The sequence below is a fragment of the Danio rerio genome, chromosome 7 (genome assembly GCF_049306965.1).
Source record: "Danio rerio strain Tuebingen ecotype United States chromosome 7, GRCz12tu, whole genome shotgun sequence".
Taxonomy (NCBI): Eukaryota; Metazoa; Chordata; class Actinopteri; order Cypriniformes; family Danionidae; genus Danio; species Danio rerio.
This window is the reverse complement of record NC_133182.1, coordinates 78,547,501-78,570,000: the sequence shown is the minus strand read 5'-3', so window position 1 is coordinate 78,570,000 and position 22,500 is coordinate 78,547,501. Positions and strand designations below refer to the sequence as shown.

At 38.4% G+C, this 22,500-nt stretch overlaps 1 protein-coding gene and 1 long non-coding RNA gene across 52 annotated transcripts in view; one reads left to right on the top strand and one right to left on the bottom strand.

Moving 5' to 3' along the window:
* The window catches only part of LOC101882941 (adhesion G protein-coupled receptor L3-like), a 404,581-nt gene that overhangs the window by 289,855 nt on the left and 92,226 nt on the right, over window positions 1–22,500 (bottom strand). The gene's annotated exons all lie outside the window — the stretch shown is intronic.
* The window catches only part of LOC141375216 (uncharacterized), a 12,188-nt gene continuing 10,859 nt past the window's right edge, over window positions 21,172–22,500 (top strand). For both annotated transcript variants that reach the window (XR_012382904.1, XR_012382903.1), the window contains exon 1: window positions 21,172–21,441. This is a non-coding gene — a long non-coding RNA (uncharacterized lncRNA). The remainder of the gene's footprint in view (window positions 21,442–22,500) is intronic.

The window sequence follows — 22,500 nt, the reverse complement described above, 5'->3', positions numbered from 1 at the left end:
CGGATTCGCGTGATGGGAAGGGCTTCTGTCTGCCCGGTGACTGTAGCTTCGTTGCTAAAAGGCTAACATGGATTTAATGAAGAAAATAACAGTGTTTATGTGCTTTATGAAGGCTGAAAAACAGCGTCGATACGTTTAGGACTGTGTCTGAGTCCACTACATGCTTTCAGAGGTGCATCCAGCTGTGTGAGCTCATAAACTCCTCCAGAAACTGAACCTGGATCACGGAGGCTTTCAGCGGTGCTTCTGACTGAGCCAAGCCCAGTTTGATGAACTGTTGTCGGTGTCGCCTGGAGGATTTCCCCCAGGACACCATCAACAGGTTCTACGTCACAATCACGCCCCCACAAGAGCAAGCTTCTGATTGGTTAACGCGGCGCGAATGTCCGCTAAAGTTCAGATTTTCAAACTCGAGAGATTTGCGCAAAACACTCGTTAAGCGTGTCAAACGTGCAAAACGTTCAATTCGCGCCATGCCATTCGCGCAATTCGCGTCATTCGCGCAACGTTATTTGCGCGTATCACGCTATTCGCGCGTTTGCATTGACTTAACATGTAAGTTACTCAAGCTTGGCGCATTCAGCGTCTGGTGTGAACGCAGCATAGGAGTGTGTGTGTGAGTGTGTGTTATAAATGTGTTATAAATAAAAGTTGTATTAAACTTTACTGTGTTGATAAGCACTTTAAAATATAATTATTTATTTTAATTATATTTACTTTTAAATATGTTAGATATTAGCAGATGTTGACCCAAACACAGTACAACCCAAACTAAAACAAGCACACACTTCCCTATCTGGTAATCATGCAGAACTATTGCACAATTAGTTTGAATTGCTAGAAAATGTCGTTTTTTTGAGCATTTTAACCCAAATTGGGTAAAATATTGGGGCGAATTGATGGCGCAATGGGTATCACAGTCACCTCACAGCAAGAAAGTCTCTGGTTCGAGCCTCGGCTGCATCAGTTGGCATTTCTGTGTGGAGTTTGCATGTTTTCCTCGTGTTGGCGTGAGTTTCCTACGGGTGCTCCGGTTTCCCCCACAAGCACAATTGAGTAGGCTAAATTGTCCGTAGTGTAAGTATGTTAATGAGTTTGTATGGATGTTTCCCAGTGATGGGTTGCAGCTGGAAGGGCATCCGGGTGCTCTGGTCTCCCCCACAGTCCAAACACATGCGCTATAGGGGAATAGATGAACTACATTGGCTGTAGTGTACGAGTGTGTGTGTGAATGAATGTGTATTGGTGTTCCCCAGTACTGGGTTGCAGCACGGAGGGCATCCGCTGTGTAAAACATGCTGGAATAGTTGGCGGTTCATTCCGCCAGATTAATAAAGCTGGTAAGAAAATGAATAAATGAATGGGTAAAATACTGACAAGCATAAATATTGGGTTAAATCTGGTGCTATAGACTAGTTAAGAAAATGACCCATTGGTTAATTTAATTAATGATTTACACACCAGGCGATGCAGTGGGGCAGTAGGTAGTGCTGTCGCCTCACAGCAAGAAGGTCACTGGGTTGCTGATTCGAGCCTCGGCTCAGTTGGCGTTTCTGTGTGGAGTTTGCATGTTCTCCCAACCTTCGCGTGGGTTTCCTCCGGGTGCTCCGGTTTCCCCCACAGTCCAAACACATGCGGTACAGGTGAATTGTGTAGGCTAAATTGTCCGTAGTGTATGTGTGTGTGTGTGAATGAGTATGTGTAGATGTTTCCCAGAGATGGGTTGCAGCTAGAATGGCATCCGCTGCGTAAAAACATGCTGGATAAGTTGGCGGTTCATTCCACTGTGGCGACCCCGAATTAATAAAAGGACTAAGCCGACAAGAAAATGAATTAATTAATTAATTTACACACCAAATTAGGCAGAGATAAGCCAGCATTTATTTTTGATTTTATGATAAAAATAAAATCAGTCAACTTTGTTAGCCTTTCCATCGAGAGCGAAGCATGCTGGGATACCGCTTCAGTCTCTTCCGGTCCACCAACATCAGTTTGATCATTATTCCATAGATGTGTTACTTTGGCACAAGGACAAATCTTTGCATAATTTATGCATGACTGTCATCAGTTTTTGAAAAACGGCCCTGGCCATTTCAAGTTTTTACAAACACACACACACACACATGCACGCACGCACACACACGCAGAAAAAAAGTTGTTTATAAGTTTATGAGCGTTCCTGCGTCTCTTATTATGCATTGAGGGTTTATGCGCTGTTGCCCGTCTCTCTCTCTCTCTCTCTCTCTCCTCTCACTCTGAAGCCGTGCGATTTACAATCTTCCCGTAGATGAAAAGATGAAAATATTACTCAATAAAAAAGGCTGTGCTTTGAGAGGGAGCCGCAGATCGCTTTGAATGTGAATGCAGGAGAAGTTATTGAGGCTGAGGGCCGCGTTCCCTGCAGACCATCAAAGCGCAGACGGAGAGAGGACAGATAAAACACACACACACACACACGGAAGAGATATTCTGCCGCTGAGATATTTGTGCTGGTGTGTGTGTGTGAGTGTGTGTGTGTGTGTGTGTGTGTGTGTGTGTGTGTGTGTGTGTGTGTGTGTGTGTGTTTGTTTGTCGTATATGCAGGTGAAATAACTCCTTTTGAAGTGCGCCTCTCCTCCTTGTCCTATTATCTGTTGCCTTTTCTGGAGTTTTGAGGAGTTTTCAGAAATGACATCAACCAGTGCACATCTAGAAACATGCTGAAAGCTATTTTGAGATCAGTTTTATTATTCAGTTTTTTCTTAGAACAGAATAGTCTTCATCTTATCCTGGTTAAACCACACACACAAGGTAACACATAGGGTGGGGCGATGTTGACCAATTTGGCATCGTACGATGTCTATTGTGAAACATCCAACCCAGGCTCATTGTGGAAACGTAGTCCTGCGGACGTTTCTGGAGACCGCGGAATACGTCCCGGCGGGTACGTACGGCTGCAGTTTTTGTTTTTGCGAATCTGCGAGAGGTCGCTGTTGTGCGCTTTTTCGCATCTCAAACAACTCTTGCGAGTGCAGTTCGCGCCCGCGCTGTTCTTGCGTGAACCCACCAGAGGCCGCTGTCCGACTGACCGGATGATTGACTGCGCGACCAGCCATTCGGCTGACCCGCCCTCCTCCTTCCCTGAATTTAACCAATTTTTTCTACCGCGTTTTCGGATTTCACCGCGTTCTCACCCTGTTACGAAACTCGTTCACTTAATTTTTGGGATTCTGTTTTCGTCTTACCTGATTGCTGGAACCGCTCTTCCCCGGACTCGAAACCGGTCGCCGTGGTCAATTCCTCTCTGCATCTCGAGCCTGCTGACGAACACGGTGAGCTGAGTGGACAAACGGGTTGCAGTGGGGAAGCCCTCCACAAGGAGGTAAGCAGTTGGCCGGCCGGACGGCAAGCACAAAAGGGAACAGCGTCACACCGCCCCGCAGCTTTCGGTTGAAAAAAATTAATGCAGCCGTACGTACCTCCCGGGACGTATTCCTCTGTCTCCAGAAACGTCGGCGGGACTACGTTTTCAGAATGAGCTTGGGTTGGAAACATCGCAATGGACGATGCCATCGTTGTCGTAGGTGGGGGGTGGGGGTCGTTGGTGTCAAAACCAGCTAAAACCAGCTTGACCAGCCTGGTTTAAGCTGGATATAGCTGGTATTGGCTGGGCTTCCAGCCTGGCTAGGCTGGTTAAGCTGGTTTTAGCTGGTCATCTCCCAGCCTGACTAGCTAAGAACAGGCAGAAAATGGCTGGAAACCAGCCTGGAAATGGCCAAAACCCCTCTAAAACCAGCCTCGTCGACCAGCTAAAACCAGCCAACCAGCCTAGGCTGGCTTAAGCAGTTTTTTTTTTAGTAGGGATCTCATGAAAAGACCCTTATTGTTATAAAGATGACATGCAAATAATAATATATCAATATAAATGTGGGATCGCGATGCCAGCTCAGCATCGTGAAGTTTGTCGGCCATCGGCGATGGACGAAGGCATCATCTATCGGCACAACTCTAGTAACACACACACACAGCTGACTTTAAAAGTCGTTTTTCAGCTGTTCTCAACAGCACGAATCATCAACTTTTCCCGGACTAAAACCAGCACAGAAGCAGCTGAAATCTCCTCCTCCCCACGTTTCACATCTGAAAGCCACACAGGTCGGAAGTGTAAGAGTAAAAACTTTCCTCTAAGGTTAAAAACACACACACACACCAAAAAACTGCCCCTTATAAAGCTCTGAGCGTCCGCAGTGGGAGTGAGTTTCTCAACTTCTCGAGTAAAATCAACCCAATTAAACTCAACCCAGTCCTGTGTCCAGCATCGAATCCAAGCTCATGTTGACAGCTCATTAAACCACACGTCACACACACACACACACCAGCCAGTCATACTATTTTACTAGACATGTTAACAACCAGACAGAGCCGTATTCGCGCTCCATGCTAAACACTGCGTCTGGTTAAACAGAGAGCGGTCAAAGTTTAGCACAACAGCAGAAAACATTTATCTCTCATCCTCAAAGTGCACATTTTAAAATAACTCTTAAAGGTTAGATGATGTGTGCTGCAGTAGTCGAGGAGAACACACTTAGCGTTTCAGACACAAACGGGTCAGCAATCTTCAGCACAATAACATTTCAAATAGCTGATGGTTTGTCTGAGTCAACTCGTCTGCCGCGCACTTCTAAACATTTACATCAAATATGACATTTGCAATGAGGCATTACAGCGGATTTTATTCTTGTAACAACTTACACTCCGGTTTAATGTGCAGAAAAGATTAGCTTAGTGGTCTCAGAGCACATCTGCTGAAAATAAGTTAACCATATATATATATATATATATATATATATATATATATATATATATATATATATATATATATATATATATATATATATATATATATATATATATATATACATATATATATATAAGGAAGTAAATGCAGATTTTTTTAGACAGACTTAAAATAATATAATGCATTAAACCTGTTTCAGTGGCTCAGTGTTGTCACACTGGTTGCTGGTGCTGCGGTTTTCCCCGCAGTACAAACACATGCGTTATAGGGGAACTGATGAACTAACTTGGCCAAAGTTAATAAATAACTTGGCCATAGTGTATGAGTGTGAATGTGAATGTGAATGTGAATGACTGTGTATAGGTGTTTTGTAGTACTGGGTTGCAGCTGGAGGGGCATCCGCTTTGTAAAACATATGCTGAAATAGTTGGTGGTTCCATTGATAAGAATCCATTCGATTCCATTCGTTTGGATTTAACTTGATTCCATTTCATTTGATTCAATTCAGTTTGATTCTATTCCATTACATTACATTCCATTACATTCCATTACATTTGATTCTATTCCATTCCAGTAGAGTAGAATTGATTAGAATCCACTCCGTTGGATTTGATTTGATTCTATTCGAATTGAGTCAACTTCTTTAAAGCATGGTCAAATAAATCTAACATTTAATGTTTAATTTAAACTCTAATTTAAAATTGTAAAAATTTTGACATGTATTACAAAGTGCACTTTTTATTTTATCTGCCAACACATTTTTATTATTCATTTTGACTCTGTTCAATTCCATTCCAATTGATTCAATTCAATTACATTTGATTCTGTTCCATTCCAGTAAAGTATAATTGATTAGAATCCATTCGATTCCATTCCTTTGGATTTGATTTGATTCCATTCCATTCCAGTAGAACAGAATTGATTAGATTCCATTTGATTCCATTCCATTCTATTTCCTTCTATTGCATTTGCTTCCATTCCATTCCATTTGATTAAATTTGATTACTTTCAATTCAAATCGATTAAATTGGATTCGATTTGATTCCATTCATTTCGATCAGATTCCACTCCATTTGAATTAATTTAATTCCATTTAATTTCATTCTATTTCTATTCCATCTGATTTGATTCCATTCCATTGGATTTAATTCCATTCCAATCAATTAGAGTTAATTCAATTCCATTCCAATCGGTTTATTCAATTCCATTCCATTTAATCTGATTTGGTTCGATTTAATTCAATTTCATTCAATTTGATTCAATTCATTCATACTCCTTGGGCTTAGTCCGTTATTTGTCAGGGGTTGCCACAATGGAATGAACCCCCAATTATTCCAGCATATGTTTTAGGCAGCAGATGTCCTTCCAGACACAACCCAGTACTGTGAAACAATTAAATTCAACTCAATTCAAGCTTATTTGTAAAGTGCTTTTCATAATAATCATTGTACCTATAATGAAGTTTCACAAAAGGTGCATGTTCTTATATTATTATCAAAATCAGGATTATTTTTTTATTTATATTTATTAAATATTATATATATCTATACAGTATATTTTAATATATGACCCCATATGAGTGCCACTTCAATAGAATTAAGTGCACTTGTTTTTCACACAGCTGAACATTGGCTAAGCACAGTGGCGTTTAAATGTTGGTCGTTCAGCTCATTAGTGATGCGGTAAGAACAAATCGGCCGGGGAAGAGTCGTTTATACAGGTCGCTTCAAATGAATGAGATGGTTTGAGGTTTTACATCTCACATGATGTGGGTCTAACTGCAACCAAACACACTCACACACACACACATACACACAGATACATAGACAGGTGCACACGCTAAAGTACAAACGCACACTTAATTACACACACTCACTCACTCGCTGATACGGACACACACACATAGACAGATACACACACTTAAGTACACACCCACACACACACACACAGCACCTGCCAAAGACACGGTGAGTCTCTCTCAGGTTGATTTGCCATGCAAATATAATCTCTTTATTATGAAGAGCGCTTGAGGAGAAACAGGCCAGACAACAGCTTCATCTGCCGCTCTGACAGTCTGTCATCATCAACACATACACACACACACACACACACACACACTGCTGCCCGCTCAACACTCATCAGATAGCTCTCAGTCACCAATAAACAAAGACACACACACACACACACACATCAGCTCAGTGTTTATGTAGAGCAGAATCTGACAGACTCCTGATTACACACTTAATGATCCTGGCAAATCTGACGACAGTTTGAGAGAGATCTCGTACAGGAATAGTTAAGCCCAGGATCAACATTTTACTCCCTCGTGTCATTCGCAACCTGTATGAATTTCTGTCATCTCTCAAACACAAAAGAGGAGATTTTGAAGAATGCTTTGGAAACTAAGGCCATGTCCACATGTATACAGCTATTTTGGTGCCTTCTGGTACCAACGAAGGGAGACGTAGGGCTCTATTTTAATGATCTAGGCACAAAGTCTAAAGTGCGTGGTCTAACTGGGTTGTGCTTATTCTCTTAATGAGTTTTGGGTGTGTGTTTGAGCATAACCTGCACTAAACCAATCAGAGTCTCGTCTCTCATTCGCTTAAAGAGTCAGTTGTGTTGTTCCATGGTGTATTCGCTATTTACATGGTGACTTTGTGTGTATAAACTGCATCTGCAGCGTGAGGATAAAGAACGAGCCTCCTCCATTCAGCCTATTTACTTTCTCTTTACTTTACTTTTACTCTTTACAGCTCCATATCGCTACACTGAATGTTTAGAGTTATTTCACAGCTACAACAGACAGAAATCACATCCACACACAACAGGGGCTTGGAGGAGATTTGGAAGAAACTAGACACTAGACAGCAGCGGTTTGAGGACAAAACCCTGACAAATGCCTGAAATGCAGAGCTGTAAGTTTATTTTCATCCAATAATCATCAGTTATTCCATACATATTTAAATAAGTAAATAAATTTGTTGTGCACTCACCTTTTAATTCAATGTGTTTCCAAGTCTAGCATTTGGAAAGCAAAGAAGAAACACAGAATGTATTGTAGAGAGACCTAAGTAAATATCTATGTAAAAGAACTATGAAACTTATGGTAGCATTCATTAAATTTCCTTCAGCTCGGTCCCTTTATTCATCAGCGGTTGTCACAGCGGAATGAACCGCCAACTATTTCAGCGTATGTTTTACTCAGTAGAAGCCTTTTCAGCCACAACCCAGTACTAGGAAACACCCATACACACTCATTCACACTCATATACTACGGCTAACTAAGTTCATCAATTCCCCTATAGCGCATGTGTTTGGACTGTGGGGGAAACCAGAACACCCAGAAGAGCACATGGAGAGCATGCAAACTCCACACAGAAATGCCAACTGTCCCAGAAGGGACTCGAACCAGCAAACTTCTTGCTGTGAGGTGACGGTGCTAACTACTGAGCCACCGCGTCATTATAGTGGCATCTAAATGAGGGGTGTCCAAACTCAGTCCTAGAGGGCCGATGTCCAGGAGAGATTAGCGATTATATTACTATAGAGATTAGATTACTCAGCGATGCAATGTCAGACACAATGCACTTAAATGGAGCGAGTGACGTCACTGTGACGGGTAGGGTTAGGGGTGGGGTTAGGTGAGCCCATTAATAAGCATTGGATGCAGCCCAGATTGCACTGCACCAGGACTGCAGCCAGACCCCTCTCAAACTCTGTCCTGGAGGGCCGGTATCCTGCTGATCTTAGCTCCAACTTGCTTTAACACACCTGCCTGGAAGTTTCTAGTATACCTAGTAAGAGGTTGATTAGCTGGTTTAGGTGTGTTTGATTAGGGTTGGAGCTTAACTCTCCAGGACACTGGCCCTTCAGGACCGAGTGTGGACATCCCTGTACTACACTCTCAGAAATAAAGGTACAGGAGCTGTCACTGAGGCATTACCTTTTTAAAAGGTAAATATTCGTACTTGAAGGGTCTATGGCCGTACTCACACTAGGTACAGTTGCCTCGAACCGGGCCAAAGCACGCTTGTCCCTCCTCCCGTCTCCCCCGACGGCCCGCGCTCACACCACAAACGGGCTTCAGCACGCTTACGTCATCGCTGCTGCGCTGTTCAGTGAGAAGCGCTCTCTCACTCAGCAGCACAGTGGAGATTTCTCTAGTGATATCGTTTCAGTCGTTTGATATGCCGTCAAATATTTCGCCAAACAGTCCTTAGGGATGCGGGGACACGCACTCAGATATTTCGCCGAACAGATCCGCCACTTTTGGCGCTCATAAACAATCATAAAGCTCTCGTGCTGCAGGAATGAGGAGGTCTGCTGATGGTGCTCAGCTGTCGTGCAGTGAGGAGTTTGCGTCTTTAATAAACTACGGCAGTTTGCGTTCACTGAACTGTAAGAATGATTAATAAATCCATATGAAACAGCCCCTTAAAAGTCACGTCTCGCTTTCAGTTTTGGGCTGTGGCGCGTTTTGCACTCACACACAAGCGTACCGCGCCAAAGCCCAAGTGAACCAGGCTCAGGCACACCTCTTCCAACCGGGCCAGGGCCGGCCAAGTGAATCATGCTTGAGCCCGATTCAGCGCACTCACGCTTCTCAAACGATCCGAGAAACGGGCCTGGGCATGGTACGGATGGCATAGTGTGAGTAGGCCCTTAGTTACAGTATATGGTTTTGTATTATTTTTAGTTGTTTGATATGCGGTGACACGCAGTCAAATATTTCACCGAACAGATCCGCCACTTTTGGCGCTCATAAACAATCATAAAGCCCTCGTGCTGCAGGAATGAGGAGGTCTGCTGAAGGCGCGCAGTTGTGGTGCAGTGAGGGGTTTGCGTATTTAAGAAGCTACGGCAGTTTGAGTTCACTGAACAATAAGAATTATTAATAAATCCATATGAAACAGTCCCTTAAAAGTCACGTCTCGCTTTCAGTTTTGGGCTTTGGCGCGTTTTGCACTCACACACAAAGCCCAAGTGAACCGCGCTCAGGCACACCTCTTCCAACCTGGCCAGGGCCGGCCAAGTAAACCATGCTTGAGCCCGATTCAGCGCACTCACACTTCTCAAACGATCCGGGAAACGGGCCTGGGCACGGTACGTATGGCATAGTGTGAGTACGCCCTATAATGGCACCTCAAAGGTACTTTTCAGTTACATCTGAGCACTAATATGCACCTTTGAGATACTACTGTGCACTGAAAAAAGTGTTGCATGCAGAGCTGTTGCAAACAAATTATTTGTGTTTATTTTAAATAAACAAACTAAGTTCAATAATGTTCAACTTAATTTGTTTGTTTAAATTCAACACAAATAAATTGTTTACAACCCCTTAACGTAAATAAAATTAGTAAATCCAAGGAATCATCTTTGAATAATTTTTTTCAGTGTGGACTCTATGAGTACTAATATGTATCTTTTGAAAAGGTATACTGCTCCAGTGACAGCTCCAGTGCCTTTATTTCTGAGAGTGTAGAAACAACTGTGTTGAAGCAAGTTGGATGTGAACTCTCCAGGACACCGGCCCTCCAGGACTGAGTTTGGACACCCCTGATCTAAATGGTAAATATAATTTGTTCAAACTGTGATGGGACAATCCTTTAAAACCAGAGAAAACAAAAGCTTTCACCATTTAATCTCATTGTGCGTTCTCGTATGAGTGTGTGTGTTAATCCCATTAAGGTGATCTGATCCTTGTTTACAAGATCTAGGCTAATTGATCTGAAACAAAAGCTACAGCTATGGAAACTCTATGGAGACACAACTGAGAGAGAGAGAGAGAGAGAGAGAGAGAGAGAGAGAGAGAGAGAGAGAGAGAGAGAGAGAGAGAGAGAGAGAGAGAGACTCAGACAGACAGAGGTTGTGTCTAAAATGACAGACAGTGTACATTATGCACTTATACTGTACATTCAACTGTGTGGAGAGACAGACAGACGGAGCAATAGTACAGTCATCTGTATCAAATCTAAACAGTGCAGCAATTTAATCCCAATAGATTCTGAACTGTACACAAAGTACACACTTGCAAACTAATAAGTGAACCGACATAGTTCCGACAAGTAGAAACACTAACAAGTATACATTTGTAAACAACATAAATAACAACTGGACCATGTTTCCCAATAATTAGTGACATATAAAAGTAAATTTTGCACTAAAATGTGGACCAAAGCAGTCTGGATATGAACCAGATGTTCAGTTACAAATATAATCTTGTAAAGTAAAAACTGAATAAATTAGTTCACTACCTAGTACCCTAGCACTAAGTACTCTAAACCTAAAACGGAATCAATTAGTACACAACCTAGTTTCCAAGCACCTAGTACTCTAAACCTAGCCCTAAATGTAAATCAGTCTGTACATGACCTAGTAGTCTAGTACCCTAACCCTAAAAGTGAATCATTTACTACATGCACTATGCACTTATACTGTACATTCAACTGTGTGGAGAGACAGACAGACAGACAGACAGACAGTGATTTGTGGTCTCTATAGTGAGAGCAGATGCTTCGACTCAATTAAACTCTCTCAATCGCAAAAAAAAAAAAACAACGAGCAGGACGAGAACACATCCACATCCTCACACACTCCCTCTCTAGCGCGCGCTCCAGCAGGTGTAAATGAGACCCATGTGTGAGCGCTGCAGGTGTAAAACATCTGAATCTTCCTCAAGACTGTTGGCATTAATTAACCATTGGAAAACAATTAACATCACAGGTAGAGAGGCTCGCGTCTGTCCATCGCGCAGCGCTTTCCTCTCGCTCTCAGTGATTAAATGACAGGGTTTCAACCCGATCCGGCTGTTGAGGCTCGTAACAAAGAGCTGAAACTGATCTTCCTCACACACACACACACATACGCACGCACAGATTAAACTCACCTGGTGTGTGTTACACAGGCGGATCTGCTTACAGCACACAGTTAAATAAGGATAACGTTAAACCAGCGACTGACAGACACGAGCGTCTGCTACACACACACACACACACACACACACAAAAGTGCACACACAAATATATATACAAAAGTTTAAGACTCATATAGAGGTTAAAGTGTAAACACACCCGTAAGAAGAAACATACAATATTACTCAAGTACAAAAAAGTCAAGTACAAGCTACTGTAATAATAGTTATTTATAATAATATAATAAATAATTATATGTGGCTGTTTAAAATTAACTAAACTGTCAAGTATATGTCTAGTACACCACCACAATGTGCACCAAATAGTTCCAATAATTGCAGAAATAGTGGTCATCTGATCATCAAATATAAACAGTGCAGCAATTTATTCCCAATAGCTTCTGAACTGTACACAAAGTACACACTTGCAAACTAATAAGTGAACCGACATAGTTCCGACAAGTAGAAACACTAACAAGTATACATTTGTAAACAACATAAATAATAACTGGACCATGTTTCCCAATAATTAGTGACATATAAAAGTAAACTTTGCACTAAAATGTGGACCAAAGCAGTCTGGATATGAACCAGATGTTCAGTTACAAATATAATCTTACAAAGTAAAAACTGAATAAATTAGTTCACTACCTAGTACCCTAGCACTTAGTACTCTAAACCTAGCCCTAAAACTGAATCAATTAGTACACAACCTAGTATCCTAGCACCTAGTACTCTACACCTAGCCCTAAATGTAAATCAGTCTGTACATGACCTAGTAGCCTAGTACCCTAACCCTAAAAGTGAATCAATTACTACATGACCTAGTAGATAGTACCCTAACCCTAAAAGTGAATCAATTACTACATGACCTAGTAGCCTAGTACCTTAACCCTAAAAGTGAATCAATTACTACATGACCTAGTAGCCTAGTACCCTAACCCTAAAAGTGAATCAATTACTACATGACCTAGTAGATAGTACCCTAACCCTAAAAGTGAATCAATTACTACATGACCTAGTAGCCTAGTACCCTAACCCTAAAAGTGAATCAATTACTACATGACCTAGTAGCCTAGTACCCTAACCCTAAAAGTGAATCAATTACTACATGACCTAGTAGCCTAGTACCTTAACCCTAAACGTGAATCAATTACTACATGACCTAGTAGCCTCGTACCCTAACCCTAAAAGTGAATCAATTACTACATGACCTAGTAGCCTAGTACCCTAACCCTAAAAGTGAATCAATTACTACACGACCTAGTAGCCTAGTACCCTAACCCTAAAAGTGAATCAATTACTACACGACCTAGTAGCCTAGTACCCTAACCCTAAACGTGAATCAATTACTACATGACCTAGTAGATAGTACCCTAACCCTAAACGTGAATCAATTACTACATGACCTAGTAGCCTTGTACTCTAACCCTAAAAGTGAATCAATTACTACACAACCTAATACCCTAGCACCTAGTACTCTAACTTTAACCCTAAAAGTGAATCAATTAGTACACAATCTAGTAGCCTAGTACTATGACCTTTAAAGTTAATTGATTAGTACACAACCTAGTACCCTAGCACCCAGTGCTCTAAACCGAGCCCTAAAAGTAAATCAGTCTGTACACAACCTAGTAGCCTAGTACCCTAACTCTAAAAGTGAATCAATTAGAACACAACCAAATGGCCTAGTACCCTAACCCTAAAAGTGAAATCAATTAGTACATGAACTAGTAGCCTAGTACCCTAACACTAAAAGTGAATCAATTAGTACACAACCAAATAGCCTAGTACGCTAACCCTAAAAGTGAATCAATTAGTACAATACTTTGTAACTTAGCACTCTACTTTGTTACTTTTTTCCCATGTATTTCTGCTGTTGAACTGCATTACGAGATCTTGATCTTTCTTCCAATGTCTTTTAACCTTGAAAAGTGACTTGAATAAGCACCAGCACATTTTCTGTTATTTTACAGACTTATCTCTCTAGATATTATTATTTCTCATACATTATATTTTTTCAAACTAATAAAATGTCAATAAAAGTCGCTTTGTTAAACTGTAGAGTTGAATTTTCAACATCAAAAGTGGACAGAGCAGAGATCAACATGCAATAATGCAATTCACAACCGTACATGAAATACGGAAGCTGTTCATGTTTACAGTGTAGTTATCATGTAACCCACTTAAGTAAGTTAGTTACTCATATAAGAAATAATAAACAAAGGCACGTCAGCACATTACAGTATGTTTGTTCAAAACTGGTCAGCTAAAAAACGAGCTTCATTTCGGCTGCCAGAGGCTTGGTTAATTTTTCATTTAGAGGCCTGATTCGGCCGCAGTCGGCAATGAAACTGTGTTTTTTATAAGAGAGCGACTCTATCTCTGCCTTCAGACCTCGGAGACATTATCAAACCGCTATATCACACTGTTATTACAGCACAGGAAGTCTGAGGATTGTGGCCAGTGAGTCTGTTTTTCTCAAGGCAACACACACAGACCTCCAAATCTAATCCTATCGGAAGCACTCATGGATTTTACAAGCATGCTGAAGATTATCAGTGTGTGTGCCGGACAACACCCTTTCCAGTTCACTAAACAAACCTCCTACTGCCTACTGTATCTGTGTGATGAAACTAGCGCTGCGTGATACTGGGAATACAGTATATGCGATGTTGTTGCGTTAATCATATTTATTATGATATAATGAAGATGCCTCGGCTGGGTCAGTTGGCATTTCTGTGTGGAGTTTGCATGTTTTCTCCATGCTGGTGTGGGTTTCCTCCGAGTGCTCCGGTTTTCCACACAGTTCAAACAAATGTGCTATAGGGGAGTTGAATACGCTAACTTGACCGTAATGTGTGTGTGTGACTGAGAGTGTATGGGTGTTTCCCGGTGATGGGTTGCAGCTGGAAAGGCATTCGCTGCATAATACATATGCTGGATTAGTTGGCGGTTCATTCCGCTGTGGTGACCCCTCATCAATAAAGGGACTAAGCCAAAAATAAAGTAAATGAAGGAATAATGATTTCTTTTTCAATTTGTGTTATGATCATACTGATTTAAACATTTTACTTTTAGTCATTCAGCTGACGATTCGTTACCAAAAGTGCAATTACACAACAGCATCTTCAACTAAATACTGGAAATGTTTTAAGTTAATGTTGAATGTTTTAAGTAATATAACATAGTTAGACAATAATGGTATTTTGGAAATTGTATTATTTAATGCAATTATAAAATGCAATTATTATTTATTTATTTATTTATTTTTGTTGTTGTTGTTGTTGTTGTTAATATTATTAATTATTATTAATTTTATTAAATTTATCATTATTATTATTATTAATTTTATTTATTAATATTATTTAATATTATAATATAATATTATTAATATTATTTATTATTTTTATTATTAATTATTATTATTATTATTATTGTTGTTGTTATTTTATTATTATTATTATTATTATTATTATTGTTATTATTATTATTATTTGTTATTAGTGTTGTTGATGTTGTTATTATTATTTATTATTATTGTTGTTATTATTATTATTTATTATTATTATTATTAATGTTATAATAATAATAATAATAATAATAATAATAACAATAATAATAATAATAATTATTATTATTATTATTATTATTATTATTATATTATTATTATTATTTTTACTATTATTATTATTATTATTATTATTATTATTATTATAGTCTGCTTGTCTGGATGAAAAAAAAACACTGAAGGTGATACAAGGACAGGAATAGGGCCACAGGGTGTTGATCCTTCATGTTTGCATTGCGCTGACTTGGAACTGAACCTTTGAACTGCTACTTAAATCTTTAACCATTAAAACCTGCGGCACAGATAAACATTAACATACAAGAGCAAGAGTCTATTTGAGCAGTGAGTCACTGTGTTTGCATGCGTTATTATGAATATAGATATATCTAAAGGTCGTTGTTAGGCATGACACACAGTCAAGTGACCATAAAGCATAACTGCAATAACCTGCCTGGAATGCTTTGCATGAGCACTTGCAGTCGCCTTTAAATATTAAAGGGACAATTCCATGAGTAAACATCTGGACATTATTTACTTCAAAAAACCCACCTCTTCAAAACTGTTTATCATGAATATGTTATTGATAAAGGTTACTGATAAATTGATTATTATTGATGTCATCAATAATGACACATCTGTCACTGAACTGGACTACAAATACTATCATGCATCTCACACACACCAGTTCCTGATTCCCTCTGATTACTCACACACAGCTGGAAGCTCATGATGAACTGACTCCCAGGACTATAAATACACCTCACATTCACACACACAGGGCTGAGTCTTTTGTCACAGTAGCTAAACACTCTAACATTCAATTACCGCACATGTGCCATGCTGTCACTCCAGACAGCTTCGCACTATTATTCGTTAGTCTTTTCAGGACTAATTTAGTTTCTTTTATTTACTTTGTAAATGCTTTTAATTTTGGTTCCAATTTGAATGTTTGTTAAATACGTCTATATCAAACTGTTTGCATTTTGTAAGTATCTGTTTTCATTTGCTTAAGAAGCTTTAGACCAGCCAAAATTGGTCTTGGAGGGCCGGTGTCCTGATGAGTTTAGCTCCAACTTGCTTTAACACACCTGCAGGAAGTTTTTAGTATGTCTACTAAGAGCTTGATTAGCTGGTTCACGTGTGTTTGATTAGGGTTGGAGCTAAACTTTCCAGGACACCGGACCTACAGGACTGAGTTTGGACATCACTGCTTTAGACTGTGGGTGGTGGTTAAGGTGAAGTCAGCGGTTGTTTGAGTTGGTTGGTTGGTTGGTTGGTTGGTTGGTTGGTTGGTTGGTTGGTTGGTTGGTTGGTTGGTTGGTTGGTTGGTTGGTTGGTTGGTTGGTTGGTTGGTTGGTTGGTTGGTTGGTTGGTTGGTTGGTTGGTTGGTTGGTTGGTTGGTTGGTTGGTTGGTTGGTTGGTTGGTTGGTTGGTTGGTTGGTTGGTTGGTTGGTTGGTTGGATGACTGGTTGGTTGGTTGGTTGGTTGGCTGAATGGTTGGCTGGTTGGTTGGTTGGCTGGTTGGTTGGCTGGTTGGTTGGCTGGTTGGTTGGCTGGTTGGTTGGCTGGTTGGTTGGCTGAATGGTTGGCTGGTTGGTTGGTTGGCTGGTTGGTTGGCTGGTTGGTTGGTTGGTTGGTTGGTTGGTTGGTTGGTTGGTTGGTTGGATGACTGGTTGGTTGGTTGGTTGGCTGGTTGGTTGGTTGGTTGGTTGGTTGGTTGGTTGGTTGGTTGGTTGGTTGGTTGGTTGGATGACTGGTTGGTTGGTTGGTTGGCTGAATGGTTGGTTGGTTGGTTGGTTGGTTGGTTGGTTGGTTGGTTGGCTGAATGGTTGGCTGAATGGTTGGTTGGTTGGTTGGTTGGTTGGTTGGTTGGTTGGTTGGTTGGCTGAATGGTTGGCTGGTTGGTTAGTTGGTTTGTTTTGATGTGTTGTACTCTTTTTTTGATCAATGTATTTCTTATTTGGGATCCCCTCAAAAATGAAAGGGTTCACCTACTAATCCCATTCAATAAGTGAAGTTTTATAAACTAATTTCGAGAGGACCATGTGATATGATTGAGCATGACTGGCCGCTCATCTGTATTCAGTAATAGTCCAATCAGAGTAATCCTAGTTTACTTTAAATGGATCATTTTCTCCCTACTGCTCTATCTTCGTTTTGGAAGAATCCCCCTTGCACCCCATCTCCCTCTTTTCCTCCCTTTTCTAAAGGGGGACCTGATCTCGGATCTCCTGATATGCTTATTGACCGGGCGGGAGCCCTGGGCTCAAATATCTTCAAGCTCAGGGTTCTCTCCCTAGCATATCTAAGTGGGAACTCTTCAAATTCAATTCAATAAATTCTGTGCTAATTTTTTTACATTTACACATTTCTGTACATGAAACACCTTTTTGAAATAATTATTTATAGTTTTTATTTATGTTTACATATTTGCATGCTCTTCCAATTGCCTATATTCCTTAACTACTACATATATTTGAATATACCCTAAACCTTATTTGGCATTAGCAAAGTAAACATCACAATAAACTAGACAATAATGACAGTAAATGCTTTAAATCTTAAATCCTGATCAAATAATAACAGATTTCAGATGATAGCCGCTACTGCTGATCTGAGGACAGCGGCTCTCAGTGTTTATACAATGGCCTTCATTCAGCGAGTGTGAGAATCAAGTGTAGGAGTGACTCCAGAGTGTGTGTGAGACATTCAAGGGTCATGAAACAATAAAACACATTTCTGAGATGCTAACAGATATGTTATCTGTTGCACTTTACAACATTATGACACATTATTCAGAGTTTTAAGAGGAGCACAGTCATTTTCTTTAACTAATAGTCACTTGTATTTGTGTATAAAACATAAAACACTCTAAAAAATGTACTAATTTCAAGAAAATCTGAAAGTTGCAAAGAAACACAGAAATAAATGTGCAGTTTTGTAATTTAGCTGTAAAACTTTATGCAAAAACAAAATAGTTGGTTTTATTTCATTAATTTTAACAATTTATTAGAACAATGAATATAAAATCCACTCTTTAAAAAAAAGCTGGGTGCCACACAATCAATTTAGCGATTAACATAAAGCAAATTAACATGAACTAACATTATATTACTTAAATAACATTAGCGAAGTTGACTAAATACACAATAAATGTATCACTAATTGTGCATTAATATTTACAAATAGACAATTATTTTTAAGTGTTACAGTTTTTACAAATTTAATTGGATTGAACATTAAACAATTAAGTCCCCCCCCCCCCCCCCAAAAAAAAAAACTCAAGGATTGAGTTTCAGCTCACTTTTTTAAAAAGCTAGTTTGAACAAAAAGCAAGCATATTTTTTATAAGTGCAAGCTGTCCTTGTTTTGTAACTGCTGACTATGAAATGCTCGTGATATCATGAAGAGATCATACATTATACATCAACAACCATGAATATATGAGTGTGTTAACTTGCGTACATATATAAGGGGATCAAAACGGGCTCTGAAATGAATGAACATGTGAATCAGTGACCCTGTTCTGACCTTCACAGTCACACACACACACATCATCATACATCACACATACAGTCAGACGGGAAGTGAAGGACGTAAATCATGAAAGCAGAAACCACAATGAAACGCTGCCTTTGTTGGATGAACTCCCACATCTCCATGCATTTAACACACTGAATTTACAAGACCAGTCCAGTGTAAAATTAAAATGCTGTGATAAAACACACACATATATGTGTATGGCGCTTCTGAAAACTGAATGCATTTTAATGATTTTATATTTTTTCCTCATTTTCTGTTTAACGGAGAGCAGATTTTTTTCAACTAATTTCTAAACATAATAGTTGTATTAACTCATTTGTAATAATTGATTTTTTTTTTATTTTTGCCATGATGACAGCACATAATATATACAAGTTGTTTTTCAAGATACTAAAAATATATGTTTTTTATTCCAGCCAAATTAAAACAAATAGGACTTTCTCCAGAAGAAAAAAAAATATTATGGGAAATACTGCAAAAATTTCCCTGCTCTATTAAATATCACTTGAGAAATATTAGAAAAAGAACAGGGTAATGTAAAAGGAGGGCTGTAAAATAAATATTGGTTGCCTTAAATCCCGTTAAGCTGAATCAGCTTAACCATATGTGTCATTTGAACTTATATTATATTAAACAGACTTAAAACAGCATGTGAAATGTATACAATTAAGTAGGAACTTGATTAACTTAATTTATTAAGTTACAATTACCTAAGGTTGTCAGGATGCATTGATTATATACTGTAATGTTTTGCAGTGTATAAAACAAATTAAACAACAAAACAAAAACAAAAAATTTAACAAAATGAAACGAAATCAAACAAAACAAAAATCAAAACAAAAAAACAAATAAAAGCAAAACGAAACAAAATGAAACAAAACAAAAAAATAAATAAATAAAAGCAAAACGAAACAAAATGAAACAAAACAAAACGATATGAAACAAAATTAAACAAATTGAAACAAAACAAAAAAAACAAAGCAAAGCTAAAACAAAAAACAAAACAAAACAAAACAAAAAAAGAGCAAGGAAACAAACAAATCAAAACAAAATAAAAAAACAAAACAAATAAAGACGCGAAACGAAATGAAACGAAATTAAACAAAACAACAACAAAAAAGTTCTTATGCTTCAGTAATGCAAAAATGTCATGTTTTTATCTCTCTCTGCTCTCTGTGCGTGTGTGTTTGTGTTTGATCACTGTGCTCCTGCGCTGCTCTAAATATCGACCGTGTCATTCATCACCACAAACGACACAACATTATTTTTAATTAAAACTCAGCCATAAATTGTGGGTCATATTTATCATGCCATGAATCAAAAACAGAGAGAGAGAGAGAGAGAGAGAGAGAGAGAGAGAGAGAGAGAGAGAGAGAGAGAGAGAGAGAGAGAGAGAGAGAGAGAGAAACCACCTCTTTTTACCACAAATATATATAAACGAAAACTTATATTTATATAATATGTAAATACATAAATATACCATATTCACCACAAAACTATATAATACTAGTATTTAAGAAATGTCTATATCAATATATGAAAAATATGAACAACAGTCAAAAACACCTGTTTACACCTTTTTTAACTTCATTTTCATAACTGTGTATAACTGCTATAAGTATAAAATAACAACCATTTTAAAGCTGTTTTGAAACAGTTTTAAAGTATATAATGTAGTAATTATTTACTTGCCTGTGGTCAAATTTAAAGACAGGCATACAATTGTAAAACAAATCTAATTAGATAATGTGCTTCTACACAATGAGTACATTCGTCAAAAATGATTAACATAAACTTCATATGAAGGGTTTGTGAGACTCTTAACTGCACTATTGTAATATTTTCCTGCTTGACATTTATAGTTTATAATCTAAGCGAGTTCACTGTGAAGTGTATATTTTGCCTGATAAAACATGAGGGACATTATTATTGAGAGAACATGGATCATCTGATCAAATTCCACACAATCGATTTGTTCCGGTTAAAATGAGCTAATGCACAGCGAGTTAACGTGAACTTAACATTATTTAACTTATAGCATTACCAAAGTTGTATAAACACACAATAAATGCATCACTAATTGTTTGTTCATGTTAACAAATACATTAAGATCAAGAGATAGAGAATTATTTCACTTATTTATAAGTGTTATACAGATTTAAGTGGATTCAACATTAAACAATTATGTTCTGACCTTGTATTGTAGTTTTTTAATGCAAATGATATAATAAATAAACATATTTTGCATCCCATTGTGCTTATTATATGTCCTAAATAGAATTAAAAACGCTAATATTGTCCCCAACGCATTGCTTGTCAGACGTGAATTTGATTAGAACTACAAATGCGGGTGAAAAAAATGTAAACAAACTACAAAAATGGCGGATGCGCGAGACCGACCATCAAGTCGAGAGACTTCGGTAAAACGCATTTGAATGACTATTAATTGATATCCAGCCTACTGGAAAATATTTAAATAACATTTTCCGTGTTATATTTCATCTGCGAAAACAATTTGTGCTTATATAAAGACGCGTTTGGACGTTAACTTTTGAATGCAAACACCTGAGGAGATTTCTATGCATGAAAGACCGCGAACTGCAGATTAACCTGCTGCTGCTGCATCTACAATATGTGGTAGGCAATTAAATACGAAATAAATGTGGATAATGTGTCGATATGATTAACAGGGAACGTAAGTAAGCAACATAACAGTCCGTTATTGAGGAAGTAGTTCATACACCCCCAAATAACTGTACCTGCCAATCACACTCTCAGAAATAAAGGTACAGGAGCTGTCACCGGGGCAGTACCTTTTCAAAAGAACAACGAAGGTGCATATTAGTGCCCAAATGTACCTAATAAGTACATTTGAGGTACCATTATTGACCCAGGTACAAATAAATACCTTTTGAAAAGGTACTGCCCCGGTGACAGCACCTGTACCTTTATTTCTGAGAGTGCACAAATAATATACTTTAAGGATGTCGTAAATTTAGGCGAATTGGGACGCAACATTAGAAAAAATATATGTTAATCAGATTCCATATATGACTTTACAGTAGCAACAGTAACCATGGCTGAGAGTTTATGTGAGATGGATCATTAGATTATCTTCTATTGATGTTTTGTTGTGGCCTGAGGATGAGGAAATCTCCTGTGTGCATGTGTGTGTGTTTGTGTGATTAAATCATTGATTTATTGTGCAGAAACACTTCCTATTTAAAGTCTTAAAGCAAATACAAAGATCAAATCAGCAGAATGACGAATCTCTGTGTCTGATAATAAATGAAGCCTGAATGAATGGATCTACTTTATAAACACACTAAAGATGTGCAAGCCTGTGCTGTAGTACATCGATACTAGGAAGCTAAAACTTTGATATCTGTATAATATATATATATATATATATATATATATATATATATATATATATATATATATATATATATATATATATATAGACCATTTTGAGGGATGTAAACAAAAACAATGGTCCTAAGGTATTTCCTGTTTACATTATTAATTTCTATAGCTGCCGAGAATCCAAAAAGAGCCACACAATGATATTTTTTTTTTTTTTTTTTTTTTTTGCATGAATCTATGACTGAATTGACTATAAAATAGTTTGATAACAAGCAGGAAAAGTTCATGGATCAATGACATGACCACATTGAAATGGTCAATAAAAAGTGC